Below are 16,249 nucleotides of genomic sequence, written 5' to 3'. Positions count from 1 at the left end.
TTTTTTTTTTTGAGACAGTGTTTCACTCTTGTCACCCAGGCTGGAGAGCAATGGCATAATATTGGCTCACTACAAACTCCACCTCCTGGGTTGAAGTGATTCTCCTGTTTCAGCCTCCCAAGTAGCTGGGATTACAAGCAACTGCCACCACGCCCAGCTAATTTTTGTATTTTTAGCAGAGACGGGGTTTCACCATGTTGGCCAGGCTGGTCTTGAACTCCTGACCTCAGGTGATCCACCTGCCTTGGCCTCCCAGAGTGCTGGGATTACAGGCATGAGCCACAGCACCCTGCCTGTTACAGAAACTTTGAAAGCAACAAAATAAAAATAACTAGAAATCCCACCAGAAAAACTCATTGATAATAACTGGTCTATTTCCTTTGATATACAAAACACACATGAAGGGTTACCTTGTACATGCTGCTTTGTAACAGGCTTTTTTCACTTCTATCCCTTTTACTCAAGGCCAGGCAAGGCATTCTGGGGGAATTAAAGAATGGCTGCCCAGACCCCAGCTCCCTCTGGCACTGTCTGTGGCCTTAGTGATGGGGCCTGTTCCAAGGCTGGGAATGCCCCTCCCTGCAGGAAAGGCAGGTGCTAGAGGACAAAGGCTAAACCAAACAGCTACCCTCCCCGATGAGGCTGAACTTGAAATATTACTGAGAAAAGGTGTAGCTGCTAACAGAAGCCGGAGCTAAGAGGGCTGCTGAGAACAAAATAAACCTAAGAGGCCATGGGGTAGCAGGAAGGGAAGAGAGCAGGGTTTGTTCGTAGCAGAGGCCACAAGAGTGGAGTTACCGTTCTGGCAGAGCCCAGAATAGGAACAGGAAGTATGAAACGGGGCAACGAGGAAATCTGACCTTACACTTCCTGAACTAGATTCTTATTTGTCTGAGGCCAGTCTGCTAAGAAGTATGACATTGAGTGAATGGTTATAAATGTGCCCAGCAAAACCAGTGAGCAGTGCCTTTGGGTGTACAGAAGGAGCTCCTAACTTCATTAGGGAAGGCCTTCCAGGGGAAGGAGGCTAAAGCTAAGCCCTGAACACTAGGAGGAGGAGCTAGGTGATGAAGGAGGAACAGGGCGTGGTGCAGCTCGAGAAGAGGGAATTGCATGTGCAAAGGCCCAGAGGCAGGAGAATCACAATGGAGGAAGTGAAAGGCATTCACAGCAGCCAAGTGCAGAGATTGAGAGGGACTCCAAACATCCAAAGTCATTTGCTAGGTTCAGACATTTGTTTGACAGCACAGTACACTATGCTCCCATCCATCAGCACCACAGGGATTCAGGTCAGTCTACTTCACGCTCACCAGTCCACTACTGTGTTTTGATTTATGATTCAATAAGAAGGCAAAGGCACCTTATTACAAGAGCTGATGTTTTCCACAGCCCATGCCTTTGGCCTCTGGGCAGTGGCCAGCACTTTAGAGATGAATTGCAAAAATATTGTCAAGGGCTCTTTCTGGTGTTTGTCAACACTACAATTTAAAAAACAATGACTATGAAGCAATTAGAATACTGATGACTCTACTGATCAATAGTTGAGATTAACACCAATGATTTTACGGCTTGTATAAAAACATAGGCTCATTAAAAAAAATTAAAGCAACGGAAAACAGTGCAAAGAAGAAAAGAAATCATCCAATATCCCGCTATTGTGTTTACAGTTGGTGACCATCATTCTGGATATCTCTGTATGCACATACACTGGTAGAAGGCTAGGCAGAGGGTAATGGGTTCATTTAAAATGATAACATATGAACTTTTCTTTCTAGTAAGAGCTATTTAATTTTGTTTGGATGTAACAGAAGAAAAAGCAGAAGTGAAACAAAATGACATTCTGACCAGTGGTTACAAGTTAACATACTTGAAAACATACACACACACAATTTAATGCACAGAAAAAAGTTACGAAAACTCAAGGGTTAACTGCATGTTTTTATAGTAATACTCTATAATTACTTTACATTTCCTCTCCATTTCCTCACACTTGATTGTTTTTCACTTATATAATTTTTATTTTGTCAGATGCCTAATAGTTACACATTTCCTTAACAATCATCCATGCCCCTTGCCCCATTGTTTAGTCCTAAGGTGGCTTTAGAATGGTTTGAATGCTCACCAGTGTTTTGTTGTTGTTGCTGTTGTTACTGTTTTTCATCTGTGGCTTTTCTACTCCTGGGTCTGTTCTTCTGATTTGAGGCATTTGGGTCAATTTCATCACAGGGAGGAATTTTTTTTTTTTTTCTCAAGAAATGCTCATGATTGCAATAGTCCCTGACTTCTTTCAGGTCAAGGCGTCCTGATTATTGCCTTCACTGGAATAATAACTTAATATTTAGAGAACAATTTTATATTATTTTTATCTTTTTATATTATTTTTAACAGTATAATATAAAATTATATTCATAATTTTAAATCATATTATTTAAATAATTTTATTTCCCTTAAAAGTTTGTTGACCTTGCTCATACTTTATGGTAGGGGTTGCTGATGTGGAGAATTCTGATACCAACTTAGTCATCCAGTATTTTGTGTAACTTGCTTTTCCTGTCTGAGGTCTAAATACTGAAACTTTAGACCAGGGTATATGTTATCCATTCTACATCTGCACTTCCAGATATGTGGCATAACCTTCTTTTTTTCTGAGACGGAGTCTCGCTCTGTCGTCCAGGCTGGAGTGCAGTGGCGCGATCTCAGCTCATTGCAAGCTCTGCCTCCTGGGTTCATGCCATCCTTCTGCCTCAGTCTCCCGAGTAGCTGGGACTACAGGCGCCTACTACCATGCCTGGCTAATTTTTTTTTGTATTTTTAGTAGAGACGGGGTTTCACTGTGTTAGCCAGGATGGTCTCGATCTCCTGACCTTGTAATCTGCCTGCCTCAGCCTCCCAGAGTGCTGGGATTACAGGCGTGAGCCACTGCGCCTGGCTGGCATAACCTTCTAACCAAAGATTCAGTTGTTTCTTCCTTTTGGGAAAATATTCCTGGGTCACATGGTTGCATTCTTTTCTTGCTCCATATGCTGGACGGCTGTGCCTCTCCTCCATGGCTGTTATATTGTCCTTATTGCTTTAATCCCCTCCTTGGGAGTATCTCACTCTTTGATTTTCAGCTATGTCTATCCTGTGTGTGTGTGTGTGTGTGTGTGTGTGTGTGTTCTGGTTTTAATGTTGTATTGTGTTTTTGTTCTTAATTTCTTTTCTTGGCTCTATCTTTTAAAAATTCCATTCTACTTCACACTCATTAGGAGAGCTACTATCAAAAAAACAAAACAAAACAAAACAAAAAACAGGAAGTCCCAAATGTTGGCAAGGGTGTGGAGAAATTGGAACCCTTCTGCACTATTGGTGGGAATGGAAAATGGTGCAGGTGCTGTGGAAAACAGTAGGGCAGTTCCTCAAAAATTTAAAAATAGAATTACATATGATCCAGCAATCCCACTTCTGGGTATATACTCAAAAGAATTGAATGCAGGGACTCAAAGAGAAATTCGTACACCTATGTTCATAGCAGCATTATTCACAATAGCCAAATGCAGAAGCAAACTAAGTATCCATCACTGGATGAATGGATATGCAAAATGTCAGAGACATACAATAGAATATTATTCAGCCTTAAAAAGGATGGAAATTCTGACACATGCTCCAACATGGATGAATCCTGAGGACATTACACTAAGTAAAATAAGCCAGTCACAAAAGGACAAATACTTTCTGATTCTATTCATATGAGGTACTTGGAGTCGTCAAATTCAGATACAGCAAGCAGAATGCTGGTTGCCAGGGGGTGGGGGAGGGAGAAACGGGGAATTATTGTTTAATGGGTGCAGAGTTCCAGTTTTGAAAGATGAAGACTTTTGGAGATTGGTTATAAAACAATGTGAAGGTACTTAACACAACTGAACTGTACATTTAAAAATGGTTACAATGACAAATTTTATGTTATGTACATTTTACCACACTTAAAAATAAAAATTAAAAGAATCCCATTGTTGTTTTATCATGATGACATCTTGAGTTTTTGTTTCTACTTAATCAATGCTGAGTCTTTCTATAGCATAAAATACCTGTGAGGTTGAGTTTTCTAGGACTGGGTTTTCTTATAGACCAGATTGGTTTTATGTTTATTTTTGCAAGCTGTGTTCCTTTCTTTATTAAAAAAAAATATATATTTAATAGAGACAGGGTCTTACTGTGTTGCCCAGGCTGGTCTCAAACTCCTGGCCTCAACTGATCCTTGTGCTCCAGCCTCCCAAAGTTTTGGGATTACAGGTGTGAACCACCATGCCCAGCTAACAACCTGTGCTCCTCTCTTGCATTCCTCTGCTGCAGCATTTCACAGAACAGTCATGACACTCACTATCATCTTGTTCATACTTACAACGTGAACATCTCTGTCCAGAACTGCTCTTTGCTCTCCCAGAGCAAGCTGATGTATCTTTTGACACTCTCCTCACTTTATAGGGAACCAGGTGTCGTTCTATCTCTGAGCTACAATTTTAGGTTGGCTGCTGCTTTCCATGAACATTTCTGCCATGGAGGAGAGGCAGGAGTCATGAGGCCTGTCCTTGGGGGCTCTATACTCTGTCCTCTTTTGGAGGGGAGTTAAACGTCTTAGACCAGGGCCCACTCTGCCAAACCAGGGCAGACTCACTCCTATGGTCTCTTTCCTGTAACTCAACACAGAGACTAGGAGATGGCCTCGCCGGGTGCCTTCCTGACTCTGCCAAGGGTTTTTTTTTTTTTTTTTTTTTTTTTTTTAACATTTCCCAAGTCTCTCCACTCACCTCCTCAACCAGCTGCTTCTCATATTGGTCTGTATTAGGAGACGAACCCTCAGGAACTGGTCCTCTCACCTTCCTTTTCCAGCACTGCTTCTGAGGGGCTACGGTGGGGTGCACCCTTCCTTGCCTGCCACTTTTCAAAGTGGCTGAAATAAAGCTGTAATTGTTTTTTGTTTGTTTGTTTGCTGCGAGTGCCTATGGGGCTGGGTTTGATTTTGTTTCTAACTGCATTTTGGATCTGTTGCTTGGGTGTTGGGAAGAGAGTGTCTGTGTTTCTGCTATACTCTGTCATCCTCCTCTCTCACTCTTGGCCAACATGAATGCAACATATGCTTCGAGCCAATTATTTAGAAGTAAGGACAGAGTTTGCTCTGATTCTTCCACACTTTCAGGGTCACTTAGCCCTTGTAAACACGGCCACATAACTGGGAGATGGCCAGCAGTCTGTGGACACAGGCCAGAGCAAAGGTAATTGGCACATAAGCACCACCCCACCAAGAAGATCAAGCCCTTCCAAATGGACATCTTTGCACATATAGAGAGGCAATCACAGCTGTTTGCGCTGTACTCTATCAGGGAAAGTATCCTCACGAGACCCGTTCAGTTCGTGAATTCTGCTGAACACAAGGTTACTTAAAAATGAGAGTCCCAAGGCTTTGGTGTCAACTCTCAAGGATACACTACATAAAATCAGGTCAAGCCATAAATTAATCCACTGTGACCATCTGGCTACTATTTCTCAAAGCTAGCATGCATGCCACTAGCGGAGTGCAAGATGAACATTCTGTATTGCAATAGTCATCTATTTTAATATGATTAGAAAAATATCAATAGCATTTCAAACTCATGATTGCAAGGATCACAATAAATAAATTAAAATGCAGATACAGAATGACAACTAAAAACTTAAAAGTCAGTTAAAAATAAATTTAAAGGGCCAGGCGCGGTGGCTCATGCCTGTAATCCCAGCACTTTGGGAAGACAAGGTGGGTGAATCACTTAAGGTCAGGAGTTCCAGACCAGCCTGGCCAAGATGGTGAAACCTTGTCTCTACTAACATACAAAAAAATTAGCCAGGTATGGTGGTGTATGCCTGTAATTCCAGCTACTCGGGAGGCTGTGGCAGGAGGACCGCTTGAACTTGGGAGGCAGAGGTTGCAGTGAGCTGAGATCGCACCACTGCACTCCAGCCTGGGCAACAGAACGAGAATCTCAAATAAATAAATACATAAATACATAAATAAAAATAAATTTAAAGAAAAGCATTAAATTAGGCTGGGCACGGTGGCTCACGCCTGTAATCCCAGCACTTTGGGAGGCTGAGGCAGGCAGATGACTGGAGCTCAGGAGTTCGAGACCAGCCTGGCATACTTCAGCTGAAACTTCATCTCTGCTAAAAATACAAAAATTAGCTGGGCATGGTGGCAGGCACCTGTATTCCCAGCTACTTGGGAGGCTGAGGCAGGAGAATTGTTTGAATCTGGGAGGTGGAGGTTGCAGTGAGCGAGATCACGCCACTGCACTCCAACTCGGACAACAGAGCAATCTGAACTGTCTCAAAAAAAAAAAGAATAAAAAGACAAAAAAGAAAAAAAGCATTAAATTAGTGGTAGAAATGGTACCTAGATACCGCAAAAATTAAACAAGGGGACCCCAAATGACTGAAGCTTGGGAAGTGCATTATTTCTCCACAAGTGTGCCCTTAGCATTCTAGGCAGACAATGTGCTGTACAGAGCTTCTCCAGTACATGATGGGGTCATCATCATCCCTGGCTTGCACCTTCTAATTGCTAGTGATACCCCTACCTTACCACAAACACACATGTTCACATACCCTGGGGTGAGGCAGTACTACCTCTGGTTAAAACCACCAGACACTGTGGTATAGAATGTTCATCCTGGTTTAAAAAATCCTAAATGGGAATTTAACTCCTTTTAGACAGCCCTCATACGGGGCTGTATAAAATGTTCTCCCTTATACAGATCCTAAATTTTTCATGCAATCTTTTAATCCCATTCTCAGTGAAACTCGTCGGTTTCAAAAGGGGCAATATATACTGACAACCCCATTTACTGAATGAAGCCAAGGATCCACTTAAAGGAAAATGGAAACCCCTCCCCCTACTCTCTCCCACCCCCGCCCCTGACTTAACTTATTCTCTCGCCCCTCCATCCCTCATTTCTGTGGTCACTACGTGAATGAAAACAACACAGCATTCTCCCTCCTTCTCCAGCTATCTCCTCCTCCCTCAGCCATGCCTATCAATCACTGTTTTGGCCTCAAAACTAAAAATCTCCTCTCTAATCCCTATTGCATTTTGTGAAAGTTTCTCACATAATTTTTCCAGGTTTTGCATATGACATTGCTGACTCCGAAGCTCCTTATGGGCAGAGACCAGGTCTTCTACTTCTGTGACTTCCTTCCCCTCAGTCTTTAGCCTTTTGCCAAGCACAAAAGGGAACTCAACGTACACCTTTCCAGGAGCTGATTATCATCTTAAAGCAAAAAAGCCCTCCAAGTCAAGTTTCCGACTCACCATCTCCACTAGCTGTGTGTTTGACTTCATCTGTTCCAGAAAAAAAGCTATGTCTTCTAACGAATCTCTGCGCAGCAGTACTTCCTACCTATTCCTTATTGCTTTCACTGGAATAACTGGTTGGATGTGGGTTCTGTGAGTGAAGGACAGTCCACAGGCCCAGGGTCCTGTCTGCTCAACCTCCTGTTTTCACCTTGCATTCAATGATGTGATCACCTTACAGGTAATCTGAGAATGGGAACTCTCCAGGGTTCAAAAGCACAGTTGAGAAGCTGAAGACCAAGGACTAAAGAAGAGGTGCAGCAGACACACAAACAGTGGCTGAAAGAGTCAAAAGGGTTTTTTAACTATGAAATTCCTTTTTCAACTTCAGTTATTTTGTGATATGACAGGAGACGTTGTAAGCAGATACGGGTTTTTTTTGTTTTGTTTTGTTTTGTTTTGTTTTGTTTTTTTTATGATGGTGACTGGGTTGGTCATGGGGTAGTACTTTTAAAAACTATATACATTCCTCCGGAGGGTCTGGTAATATAGCAGTCACCCCAGCTCACAGCTGCAGTGAGCCACTGTTACTGATGTAAGTGTCATATGCTGCAGGTGTGCGGGACTAGAAAAAAAAGCTGAGCTAAGAGACTGTCCTGTTCCAGTGCAGCTGCTTTTTAGAAGATAGGGCTAAATCCTGCTGTGAGGACATTTAAGTCCTCTGCCCATGTCAAGTCCACTAATGCTCCATTGATCAAAGCAAGATATGTGGCCAAGCCCAACACCAACAGGAAAGGGAATTAAATCTTCCCACAGGGCAGGAGGAGTGAAAGTTTGCTGAACAATGACCTCTAAACACTCAGAAGTGTTGGATATTGATGCAGGAAAAAACAGAAACTTGAACAGATCAAAGTATGAAATACACTGAAATAGCAAACAAAGCCCTCCCTTGACAAAGAGCCCTAGGCCCAGATGGCTTTACAGGTAAGCTCCACCAAATGTTCATGGATCCTGTGGACCTTGGACAAGTTAAAGGGGGAAAAAGAAAAAGCTCATGGAACACTTTATTTCCTATCATATGTAAGTTGTTCCAGAAAATCAAAAGAGTACAAAAGCTATCTAGCTGATTTTATGAGGATACTACAGTTTTTACTCCAAACAGGGTAAGAATACAAGAAGAGGAAAAATTATAGGCTTGTTTCAGTTATGATTTTAGAAGCAAAAATTATAAATAAAATATTAACTGAATCAAAAAATTTAAAGTAACATATCATGAACAAGTAGAATTTATCCTACATTTGCAATAAATTTCAACATCATAAAATCTACCACTTAACTCAATATATCAATCCACCAAAGAGGAAAGTCATTATTATCTTAATAGATGCAGAAAAAAAATTGATAAAATTTGACACATAACTATAATTTGAAAAAAATATTTCTTTAAAAATTCAAAATATGGGAAACTTTCTTAATTTGGTAAAGATTGTAAAAGCATTTGATTTGGTGGAGGAACTTTAAATGTATTCTCTTTAAAAAGACAAGGATGCACACTTGTCTGGACTGTTTAAGATCCAATACTGTGGAATACAGTATTGGACGTCCTGACCAATGCTATAAAGAAAAGAAATTAGTTTTGGGAGGCCGAGGCAGGCAGATCACCTTAGGTCTGGAGTTCGAGACCAGCCTGACCAACATGGGGAAACCCCATCTCTACTAAAAATACAAAATTAGCCAGGCGTGGTGGCACATGCCTGTAATCCCAGCTACTCAGGAGGCTGAGGCCGGAGAATCGCTTGGACCCAGGAGGCAGAGGTTGTGGTGAGCCAAGATTGAGCCATTGCACTCCAGCCTGGGCAACAAGAGTGAAACTCCGTCTCAAAAAAAGAAAAAAAAAAAAAAAAGAAATTAGTTAAATTAGTTATAAATAGTAAGAATTTCAAGGGAAGAGAAAAAACCAACAATATTTTCAGACAATATGACCTAATACATAGAAAAATATCAGGATTAGCAGATAATCTATTACAATAAGAGGACTGAGCAAAATTGCCAGATACAAGATCAACTTAAAGCAAAAAATTACAAAGCAGCATTTCAACACTCTTACAATAATCAAATACAAAACATAATAAAAATACAATAAGCAATGAGAAGGATAAAGGATCTATGAAATTAATAAAGACTGTATAAGACCTTTATGGGGAAAATTTTAAGCCTTTATTAAAAGACATAAAGCAAGATCTGACTAAAACGAGAGTCACTGTTGTGCTAGGTGGGATGACATTGTTATAATATAAAGATGCCAATTCCTATAGTGACAATTAAAATTCCATAATGGGGAAAGAAGAGGCTTTCCCCAAACTGAGGAGAACTAGCTAATTACAGAGGAAAAGAAAACTGGCCTAGAGCATCACACCATGAACAGTGGTGGATCCCATGGAGATAAAGTCCCAAAGGTAAAAGGTAAAACTATAAAGTTCATGGAAAATAAGGCAAGAGTATCTTTATGGCCTGTGGTCAGAAGTGGTTTTTAAAATTAATCTCTCAAAGGTAAATTTTTTATACCAAAATTAAGGATTTCTGCTCAATGAAGGAGACGTGATCCAAGCTGATGTCTAAGACCAAGGCTAATGTCTAAGACCAATAAGGGAAACACTATCTAGGCTGTGTAAGGTGTTTCTGAAAACCAACAGCAAAGGTAAGAACCTCCACAGGAAACAGAACAAAGGTATGAACAGGTGATTCGAATTAGAGGGAACACAAAAGCGGGCACATAAAGAGATGCTCAAACGCAGAAATTTAAGAAACAAATGTAAACAACAATGATAAAGCACTTTATATGTATAGAAATCTAGACAATACCAAGCTTTGGCTGGGACGTGATGTAGGGAACCTTGTTTACCGCCGATGGAAATAAAGATCGGACAGTCATACTGGCCAGCAAGTTGGCAGTGTGGGTAAAATTGAATGTACTTTCCAATCTTGTTCTGTTAGATGTACCCAAGAAAAGTTCTAAAAAAGACCTGTAAGGGACATGTATTAGGTTGTTTGTGTAAAGCTTCATTATTTGTGCTAGCAAATACACATATATCTTATAATCCAGAAACCCTCTTTTGGGAGACAGAGATATAGGTATAGATATCTCCATCTCAGGAAAATTCTTCACAGATCCATGAGGGGTCACTATGAGGTTGTTTATATGAGGTAATACTGTCGGAAGAAAGGAGTTGGAAGCAATCTAAGAGCTCATTGCTGGGGGAAGAGAGATAGAAATACAAAACAGCACATAGGGAATACTGGCAGAGTTAGAGGGTATGGACTAAATGCAGTGCAGAGCAAAATATGTAAGGAAAAGAATCAGGTCTATACAAATGCAAATTAAGAATATATGTCCAGGCCGGGCACCCATGGCTCATGCCTGTAATCCCAACACTTCGGGAGGTCGAGGCGGGTGGATCGTTTGAGCTCAGGAGTTCAAGGCTAGCCTGGGAAACATGGCAAAACTCCATCTCTACAAAAAAAAAATTAATACAAAAAATTAGCCAGGTGTAGTGGTGCACACCTATAGTCCCAGGTGCTCGGGGGGAGGCTGAGGTGGGAAGATCACCTGAGCCAGGGAGGTCAAGGCTGCAGTGAGCCCTGATTGCATCACTGATCCAACTTCAGCTTGGGTGAAAGAGCCAGACTCTGTCTCGAAAAACAAAAAAGAATGTATGTCCAAAACACCACTTACAAAAACACACACAAATAAAGGAATACATATCAGACAGAATAGTTATCTTTATCTATGAGAGGGAGGGGGCACAAGAGTGAGTACACGAACGGAAAAGGAGGAAGCTTTTCACAGACCAGTTAGTGAAGTAGGCCATAAACTGATGAGCGCAAAGGGGGGGAAAAAAAAGAGAGAAAGAGAGAAGCAAGGGAGGAAGGGAACGAAGGAGGGAAGGAGAGAGGGAAGGTCAAGAGTCACTCTGAACCCAGCTGTCTCATGGTACCCCTGGGGCTGACAACATCCAGTTTCTCTGTAGCTAATGTGAGTGGAGTGAGTGGAGTGGTGGAGTGGAGGAGGTCAGGGGTAGGGTGGGGCTGTTCTAGGCTGGAAAAACTAACCTGACCAGCCACCTCCCAGGACTCATGAATTAACCCTGGTCCCTGAGTGCAAAGGCTCTGCAGAAAAATCCCTTTGGCTGAGAGACTGGCTGCCTAGAAAAGACAAAAAAAAAAAAAAAAAAAAAAAAAAAAAAACAAAACCTCAAAAGGAAAACTAATTAGAACCCCTTGTTCTGCTTGTTGTGATAGATAATCACAGAGAACAATTTGGTCCTCACAGAGAGATGGAGAAATCATGTTTAGTCTTTCTAAAACCAATTTCCAGGATGATTAAGTGAAACCCACTCCAAAGAACAAGGTTATGTTGCAAAATACAAATAAATCCCATTTATTGTAACGGAAGACTCGATTTGACTATCGAGTGCATGGAAGGTCAACAATAAAACTGTTAGCAATAATTGAGCTCGCACTAAATTAAAAGGTGGGTGGTAGGGTGGACACAGCTCTGGGCTAAGAATTAGCAAGCCTGGGTAGTAGAAATTTGAATCTGCTACCACCTAGCCATATAGCTTGGGATAAGTCATTTGGCCTCTCTTAGATTGCTTTCTTCTTTGTAAAAGGTAAAACCAGATGACTTCTAAGGCTTTATTTCAATAAAATATATTATCTTTTTTAGAAGCAATTTTGTTATTTTCAACAGATCTTATGATTTTTGACTTCTCATTAAATCAAACCATTTATTGTATCACTTTTCTTTACACATTTTCTAAGATAGAAACAACCCTCGTGGGCCTTTAGTAATGATTTTTGCTTATTTGTTTCTGCCTTTTTTTTTTTTTTTTTTTCTTGAGACAGAGTCTCGCTCTGTCGCCCAGGCTGGAGTGCAGTGGCGCAATCTCGGCTCACTGCAAGCTCCGCCTCCCGGGTTCACGCCATTCTCCTGCCTCAGCCTCCCAAGTAGCTGGGACTACAGGGGCCCGCCACCACGCCCGGCTAATTTTTTTGTATTTTTAGTAGAGACGGGGTTTCACTGTGTTAGCCAGGATGGTCTCGATCTCCTGACCTCGTGATCCGCCCGCCTCGGTCTCCCAAAGTGCTGGGATTACAGGCGTGAGCCACCGCGCCCGGCCTTGTTTCTGCCTTTTAAAGATCACACATGGAAACCGCCCGGTGGCTCACGCCTGCAATCCCAGCACTTTGGGAGGCCGAGGCGGGTGGATTACTTGAGGTAGGGAGTTTGAGACCAGCCTGGCCAACATGGTGAAACCCTGTCTCTATTAAAAATACAAAAATTAGCTGGGCGTGGTGATGCACGTCTGTAATCCCAGCTACCCATGAGGTTAAGGCAGGAGAATTGCTTGATCTCAGGAGGCGGAGGTTGCAGTGAGCAGATCGCACCACTGCACTCCAGCCTGCGTGACAGAGCGAGACTCGCTCTAAAAAAAAACCAAAACAAAAAACAAACAAACAAAAAAAACGTGAAATGAATATCTGGTACAGTAAATTTTCAAAACAGTAAAAACAACTAATGTTACCGTTTGCTGGGCCATTCATTTCTCTCACATAGACCAGACACAACTCCATCAATTTGTCATTCATCCTGTTCCTTGAACACACCAGCCAGCTGCGAACCAGAGAGCCTTGCACGAATTGTTCCCTTTCCCTGGGACACTCTTTCACTCACCCCTTCACCAAATATAACTTCTCAGGGCAGCTGCCCTGACTGCCCCATTCCAAACTGCAACTCCCAGTTGCAGTGGTCATTCCCTTTGTCCATAAATCACCTTGTAATATGTGACATATTTTATAGATGTGCTGTATTTATTGTTGCTGCCTGCCCCCAACCCTACACACTCATGCCTGCTGGAATGTAAGTGTCTCACAGGCAGGGGAGCTTTGTCCATCCTGCTCAGTGATGTACTCCAGGCACCCAGGGTAGTGCCTTGCACATAGTAGGCACTCACTACATATTTGTTGGATGAGTGAATGAATGAAAAGGAATGATTCATTACAATGATAACATACTCACTTAGCTTTATTGTCTATAGCTACAGTGTTACCAAGTGCTTCTACTTTTAATTTACTTTGCATTTAAAACCAGAGAAATTACATTGCATAATCTGAGAGTGAATAGAAAATTAAAAAGAGAGGAAACTCCATAATGGTAAAATATTGTCAAGGTTAGACATGGGCTGTTACCTCTTTTTATGCGAAACTGGGCTACAATGAACTCCCCTTTCCCACATCCATGTTTCATTTGAAAAGAGAAAGACAGGCAGGCCCCAAGATGGCTTCTGGGTAAATATGGCAGAGTAAGGCCTGACCCCAGAGTCTCCATCCCCTAACACCTAAGGAAATGAAGAAAAGATAATAAAATAAAAAAGAAGCCCATCAAAAAAGATGGCAGAGCCACTTTCCAATTCCTACCTTCCTGAAGCTCTATCAATTATTCACCCAAACTCAACTCTAAGAGATTCACTACTATCCCCAAATCTAGAGAGGAAAAAATTAAGTGGATTTCTTACATTTTTTTCTCCTCTAATTTCAGCAGAGTGGAGATGGTAACTGCTACATGAAGCGACAGGAGATAAAACATGTGGACAACGAGGACTAACTGTCCCTAGCAGAATGAGAAGACATTCTGCATGTTCTCAGGAGAGATTGCACAGCACAGGCATTACAGGGCGGCCCACACGTAAACAACTTGGTGAGCTCACTGCCCTGCCCTGCTCTTTTGCTTACACATGCCTATAGCCTGAAGAAAAGTGAACAGGACAGGAAATACCTGGTCCTCAAGGGGTAATACACAGGGGTCAGAAGGGTGCCAAGGAGAAATCACCCCAGTGGATCAGAGCCCCAAAGGCCACAGTCACCCAAACATATGCAAGATGGAATGAAACAGCATGGCAAGTGAGTAACATACCAGAGTAACACATGAATTAAAAATAGAGCATTACGTGGAAGAAAATGGGCCAAAACCAAAAATCTACAATCTCCAAGGAATAAACTAATAAGTGAGAAACACCAAGGAATAGAATTAACATGGCTCAAAATTATTTATATCCTAGGAAGCCTTCAGGTAATCAAGATAAAAGGCAAAACTTACAGAGAAAAATGATAGACATAGAGGAGAAAAAATATAATCCATCAGAAAGATTAATGAGTATTCCTGAAGTAGAGAACCCAGGCCAAAGTATTTAAAGATCCAACACAAGAAAATATCCCTAAAATGAGCAAGCAACAGAGCTCTAAGTCAAAAGAGCATACTTCATTTTTACAAAAAATGAATATGAAACAATTAACTGAAACATATACCCTGGTTCAATAATTAAATTTCCAGTTCCAAGAAACAATTCTTCAAGCAGAACAAGCCAAGTTGCCTACAATGAGGGGAAAGCCAGTCATTGTTTTCAAAAGTATTTTAAATGCAAAAGATAAAGAAACAATTCCTCCAAAATTCTAAGGGGAATAAAGTATAGTGCATAAATATTACTCCTGGGGATGATATTGAAGTATAAAGGTAAGGTAATCATCAGATATTCTTGAACATGAAAAAAACCTAAAAAGTTCATCATTCATGAGCCCTCCTTGAAAAGTCTTGACAATCTAGTCAGTGCAATGAATAAAATAAAGCTATCAGCAGTGCATACCAATGGGGGGTCAGTGAAAATGGTTTGCTTCAGATGCAGGCAATAAAGGATGCAGTGTTTATAGAGAATTTTAAATTAGTAACAAAACCATTAAAAGTCTGTCTGTTTTTTACATCACCATGTGCAGGCAATTCTAAACAATGCAAATGATAAAATACCCCTCCCCTCTGCCAGGCAGTCTCCACTAAGCCCCTTGATCTGTTCCTCAATATCAGTACCAGGAAAGCCATAGGAAAAAGATTAGTACTGGGCACTGAATTCATTTAAATATAAAACTAATTTTAGGCTGGGCATGGTGGCTCACGCCTGTAATCCCAGCACTTTGGGAGGCTGAGGCAGGTGGATCACCTGAGGTCGGCAGTTTGAGACTAGCCTGACCAACATGGAGAAACCCTGTCTCTACTGAAAATACAAAATTAGCCGGGTATGGTGATGCATGCCTGTAGTCCCAGCTACTCAGGAGGCTGAGGCAGGAGAATCACTTGAACCTGGGAGGCGGAGGTTGTGGTGAGCTAAGATTGCGCCACTGCAGTCCAGCCTGGGCAACAAGAGCGAAACTCCATCTCACAAAAAAAAAAAAAAAACAACTAATTTTAAACAACTGAACATAACATTACATACCTTAACTATATGAAAATAACTAATCAAAATCAAAGCTAGATTATAGAATAGAATGTAAATATTATATACTTGACTATGTGAAAACAGCAATGTAACTAACTAAAATCCAAAGGGAAGGAAGGAAGGAAAAAGAGTGAAAGTTCTTAATGACCTTATTTATCATGGCAGAAAGGAAGTCCATACTGTCTAGTATGAAAATGATAGCATCAGGATAACCTAAGTAATCTATGGTTAAAAACAAGTCCCAAGTCTCAGTGACCTAACCGATCAAGAGTTCATTTCATGCTCATACTCCCTGTACTGCAGGCCCCTGGGGGTAAGGGCTGTGCCTTTCATATGCTGGCTCTGCGCTCTGTGCTGTGTTGATCTTACGCCCCCACCACATTAACATGAGCACCCAGGCTCACCAAGGTGATAGAAGAAAGGGTGAAACTGGAGACCTGGCAATTAAACGCATTCATCCATAATGGTCGTTTCTGCTCACGTTGTGTGGCTAAAGCAAGCCACAAGGTCACATCTAACTGGAAGAAAGTGAGCAAATATGATTCTCCTATATCCTAGAAGAGGAAGAAAACTAGGTGAACAGCAACAGTGCCTACCACAAAAACATAATTGGAAAAAAAAA

The 16,249-nt window shown here is 41.4% G+C and overlaps 1 protein-coding gene across 8 annotated transcripts in view; it reads right to left on the bottom strand.

Moving 5' to 3' along the window:
• The window catches only part of CRADD (CASP2 and RIPK1 domain containing adaptor with death domain), a 229,191-nt gene that overhangs the window by 54,392 nt on the left and 158,550 nt on the right, over positions 1-16,249 (bottom strand). The window lies entirely within an intron of this gene.

The sequence above is a fragment of the Pongo pygmaeus genome, chromosome 10 (genome assembly GCF_028885625.2).
Source record: "Pongo pygmaeus isolate AG05252 chromosome 10, NHGRI_mPonPyg2-v2.0_pri, whole genome shotgun sequence".
Classification (NCBI taxonomy): Eukaryota; Metazoa; Chordata; class Mammalia; order Primates; family Hominidae; genus Pongo; species Pongo pygmaeus.
Note: the sequence above shows the minus strand (reverse complement) of the source record. Positions and strands in the feature narration are given on the sequence as shown.